Source organism: Arachis ipaensis, chromosome B7, assembly GCF_059453495.1.
Source record: "Arachis ipaensis isolate K30076 ecotype BB chromosome B7, ASM5945349v1, whole genome shotgun sequence".
Lineage (NCBI taxonomy): Eukaryota > Viridiplantae > Streptophyta > Magnoliopsida > Fabales > Fabaceae > Arachis > Arachis ipaensis.
Window position 1 is genome coordinate 46117701 of NC_142442.1, and position 6000 is coordinate 46123700.

Below are 6000 nucleotides of genomic sequence, written 5' to 3' on the forward strand. Positions count from 1 at the left end.
AAATATTTTTACTAAAATATATTATGTGTTATTTGTTAATCTATATTTAGTTAAATGGAATACGACAACTTCTAAAGAGAATTATTGTCAGTTTGTCATTGAAAGACACTCTCTTTATCTCTATCTACAATAAAATATTTTAGTTTCTAAAAATACAAATATTCAAATAGAGTTTGATCAGGAAAATTTAAAATATCTTGCATCAAAATTACTCTTATTTTATATAAAACTTTTTATTTTAATAAAAACTTTAAGTATTTATTCAATTATAAAATTATTATCGATGTAATAAGTTTTAATGGAAAAACGTTAAATACTATAAATAACAATAAGTAATAAGACACCATGTAATATTATTCCTTTTTAAAATACTAGTTATTGTTCTAAATAAATAATTCCATATAAGATTTACGTTTTTTGGTGGATTCTATATTAAAAAAAATAATATCTAAGCTCCTAAAGAAATTTTTAGAGAAAAACCCAAATCAGTCCCTGACAATTACTTCGAAAGACAACGAGGTTCCTGACAAAAAAAAAATCCTAACCCGGCCCCTGACAAAAAAAATAAACCCAACCCGACCCCTGACAATTACTTCGAAAGGACAACGAGGCACCTGTGCCAAAAAAAAATTAATGTTATTTTTTTTGGCACAGGGGCTAATCAGTCACAAAAAAAAATTATCAGGGGCCGGATTGGGTGTTTTTTTTTCTTGAGGGCCTCGTTGTCCTTTCGAGATAATTGTCAGGGGCCGGATGGAGTATTCACTCAAATTTTTAAACACAAATAGTGATGGTAGTGGTGTGTTGCTCTTGTTCTTTTTTCTTTTTGTTTTTTTTTTCCTCGTTTTATTTTGTATTTTGTATTTTTGTTTTTGGCAGGATTTTTTTTTTTGGTATAATGACAGGTGTTTAGTTACTCTTGTTGATTTGTTTCTTTTTCTTTGTAGATTGTCAATAATTTTTCATCGATGATCCACTTCTCAATATAACCTGAATAATAACAGCCATCGGAGACTTTTAAAAATAATAACGGCCCATGATATTTTGTAAAATCCAATGTATAAACCCAATTCCAAAACAGCCATTACTTACTCTGCATGTAACCGTTTCACTCATGTTAATAAAAATCTCCTACAATATACAATACCTAGATGTAACACATTCAGCATTCAATGATAAATATTCTCTGAACGGTGAACTAATCTGTGAATGGCATAACAAAATTCGCCATATATATATATATATATATATATAAAACTAGCAGAACACCCGTGCATAGAACATCTCTATTTGTTAAATTTTTCTATTCGATTTTGTTTATAAAAAAATTCTATTGTTATTTTATTAAAAAAAATACGTATAATACGTATTGATTTAAAAAAGAAAAAAATACTTTAATTATATTATTTTCAATAAAAAATATGATAAAATTTGACACTTACGAAAATATTATGATTTGAATAATTAAAAAGAAAACGTGATTTGAACCAGTCAGCTTGAAACAAATTCTTGTTGTAAAAACAAAAAAACTAATATATTAGTCACACATTTAGATTGTTTCTATATGTCATGTTTTTTTTTGAAGAAAGAAAGTTCAACACACTAAAGTAGAACGACTAAGAAAAATAAGACACAAATGTCTATATCTTCAAAAAATAAATTAGATAAATTTATTGTAATATATAAATAAAATCAACTATTAAATTTTTTTACTAATTAACTATTAAAATTATTTCTTTATAACCATACCAATTCAAATTTGAATTATCTTTTTCTATTTGTATAATTATGCCAACATAATATTTAATATATACCTAATAAAGCATGGCTATTGAACTCTTTTGGCCATGCTTTTAAAACGTAGGAAGAAAAAAGCGTGGACACATGCCTTTTTTCTTGTAGTGGCTCTACTTGCATAGAATTTAGGTCCAATATTGATAAATGATTAGAACTTGGACTCGACTAGGAAGTGATAACAGTGGTGGAAATATATGCCGTGAGGAAGTAAAAGACAATAGTTAAGTTTCTGGATAAACTCTGTATCGTCATCGTTATCACTATCAAAACTATAATGGACCCACTCCTCGTCTGACTCGGACTCTTTGATAACCAAATCAGCATCGGATTTGGCCATTCGGAGAGAAGACCGAATTCTTGTGGGGGACTCGATTTTTTTCACCTGACTAGGTCCTACTACACAACCTGTTGGAACTGCACGTAAGAAAGAAGAACTACTACTAACGTTTACCAACTCAATACAAAATTGCATCACTTGTTCAGTCACAATCTTTCCATAGTAATCGTACATTGCTCGCACAGGATTCGGAGGGAAGACCGAATTCTTGTGGGGGATTCGGTTCTTCCCACCTGACTATGTCCCACTACACAACCTATTAGAATGCACGTGAGGAAGAACTACTGCCAACATTCACCAACTCAATGCAAAGCTCCATCACTTGTTCAATAACAATCTTTCCATGGCAATCAAACATAGCTCACACGTCATCATCATCCTTTATCCAGAATACCTTATATTGAATATTTCGCATGGTGTCCAATGAAATATACCAATACCCAATTTTTCAAACGTGCTTAATTTCAAGTATTTTCATGTTGACCAAATCAAACTTTTAAACTCTATGAGCGAATACAACTACCAAGTATACATAACAATAGAATCATTACATTTAAAATATATATCATCATCTTTACGTGATATTGATGCATTCAGATAAACAACAACAACTATACGCTCACTAACCATTTAGTGAGTTTGTCTTTATGAGAAAGAAAAAAGAATAGATGAAAGGTGAAAGTTATTCCGAGGTGAAAGTTATTTGGCATATGTGATATATATAGCAATTCTGCGTGACAATTTCACATGCAATTTCACACGCAACACATGGATGATAGCGTTCTATCACAATTACGCTGCCATCAGTTGCGTAATAGTAACATCCACCCCTATTAGCATATTTCTTAGTTGTTGCCTACGCTATAGCTTGCTTGCAAAACTTTTAGTGAATGTTTAAAACGATAAAATTTTTTTATAACGTTTAAAGAGTAAATATAATTTTTTATTAAAAAAACCCTGAGTATTGTTGAAAATTAACTATATTTATTTAGAATTAAAATTGATATTAAATTAAGATGTGTTATTTGGGCGATTTGGTTTTTATATGAGTATATATCTAAATAGGTTCTTAAGGAATTTTAGGTTGGACGTTTTTGTCTTTAAAAAAAAAATTATTACATTGAGGTCCTTAAACTTTATAAAAGTAAGATATATAGGTTCTTCTGTCCCATTTTTGAGGACCTATTTGTCCAATTGAAAATAATGGGTCTGACTAAGGTAGGGACTTATATGTCTTACTTTTATAAAGTTTAGAGATATCAACGTAATAAAATATTTTTGGAAATGAATTTGTTTGATGTGAAATTCCTTAGGCACCAATTTGAGTTTATACTCTTTTTATATATTACAATTCTTTAAGAGTAATTATCTAAATTAGTCCCAAAGATTTTAAAAGAGGACATTTTAGCCCTTAAGAAAAATTAATAGACAAAAACATCTCCAAGATTTTACTCAGGAAGGCAAATCAGTCTCCAGTTTATTTTCTAGTGAAGTAAATACCCAAAGTCTCAAATCAGTCCCCAAGGGTTTTAAAAGCGAACATTTTAGTCTCCAAAAAAAAATTAATATACAGATCAATCCCCAACGTTTTCTTCATTGAAAATAACAGTTTCCGGTCCATTTTCCGACTTGACTTACTAAATTCTTCAAGTATTTATTAGAAAAAGAATATTATTAGATATATAATCAAATTAACTTTTAAGGTTAAATAAACCTATTTTACTTCTAATATGGTATTTGTTTAAAACAATACTATTAAACCATTGATTTAAGAAATTTGTCGTGTCGGTCTAGAATTTCACACAAAATGAATTCTCGTTGTAAGCATAACTCCAAACCAACAAACAATTCTCCCAATCAAAAATATTGGTTGCCACAAGTAACAAACCCCAATGAAAATTAACCGAAGTATTTAAACTCCGGGTCGTCTAACAAGGAATTGCAATGAAGTGCTTAATTATTGGCTATGAAATATTTTGGGGTTTTTGGGATAAGAGACATGAAATGTAAATAGCAATGAAAATAAACTAACAACTAAAAAGGTCTTGGCAAAGGTTGGCGGTCAAAGACCTCTATCCTTATCACTAACCACAACATGAGAATTGGCAAGGATCAACCCCATTAAGTCATCCTTTAACTAATAAAGGAAAGTCAAATGAGCTATGTCAATCCAAGTCCATAAGTCCTAGTTCTACACCAAATCAATTAGTGAGATCTAGCGTTAATGGCTCCCAATCGTCAATCACTTGGACATTAGTAACTCAAGAGTTCCTAAGTTACCTTCCTAAGCCAAGAGCATAAAATTTTACTCTAACATCCAACCAAATATTTTGTCAAATACTTGGTGGGTGTATAAGGAAAGCATAATAAATGACAAGAAATAGTAAAATCTACCCACTACCAATTGCAAGGAAAGTAAATCACAACTCAAATCAACAATTAAAAGAACATCAAACATTAAATTGTATTAAAAGTAAATCAAATCCAACAATAGCATCCATGAACATAAAAGAGAAATTAACATGAAAACTAAGAAGAAAAGAGTAGTAGAACAAGAAATTGTAAAGGAAATAAGATGAGAACATGAAATTAAACCTAAATCTAGAAGAGATTAACCTAACCTAATTCTAGAGAGAAGAGGGAGCTTCTCTCTCTAGAAACTAACCTACATGATGCTATATTACCAAACAATTGCTTCCCCTCTTACCCAAACTTGAATTCTACATGAAATAGCATTAGAAATGAGTTGGGTTGGGCCCAAAGTGCTTCAGAAATCGCCCCCAGTGATTTCATCTTTAGTGGGCCACGAGCAGCATCGGCGCGCACGCGTACATGGCGCGTGCGCGTCCCTAAATGCGAAGCAACATATGGAAAATTTTATATCATTTAGAAGCCCCGGATGTTAGCTTTCCAACGCAACTAGAACCGCCTCATTTAGACCTCTGTAGCTCAAGTTATGGTCGATTGAGTGCGAAGAGGTCAGGCTTGATAGCTTTACGGTTCCTTCATTTCTTCATGAGTTCTCCCACTTTGCATGCTTTTTTCCTGACTTCTTCCATCCAATACTTGCCTTATGAACCTGAAATTACTCAACAAACATATCAAGGAATCGAATAGAATTAAAGTGAATTAAAATTACCAATTTTAAGGCCTAAAAAACATGTTTTCACATTTAAGCACAAATCAAGGGAGAATTGCAAAACCATGCTATTTCATTGAAATAATGTGAGAAAAGGTGATAAAATCCCCCAAATTAAGCACAAGATAAACAACAAAATTGGGGTTTATCAAATCTCCCCACACTTAAACCAAGCATGTCCTCATGCTAAGAATAAAGAAGGAAAAGAAAAGGGGTATGAACATTTATTCAATGCAAATAAACTATATGCACCTATCTATATGAATGCAACTAGATGCAAAATGATTCTACCAACTTGGTCAAAAGTAAATCAATCTCCAAGAACATATATGAACAAGTAGGGCTAATGTCATATGACGACTCACAAACTCTACCAATTCAAATATCAAAATGAAGTTCAAATAGACTTGCAAGAAAAAAGCTCATGAAAGCCGGGAACAAGGAATTTAGCATCGAACCCTCACTGGAAGTGTATCCGCTCTAGTCGTTCAAGTGATAGGTTCAATTCACTCAATCCTCTTCTACTCATGCTTTCCATGATTTGTTTTTCATCTAACAATCAACAATTATTCAATGCATGCATACATTCATCATGAGGACTTGTTCATAGGTTGTAATAGGGCTAGGGTCAAGGTGGGATGCATATGGTCAAGTGAGCTTGAAATTTGTATCTTTGATTAACCTAAGCTCTCACCTAACACATATAACAACCTATACAATTCTAATA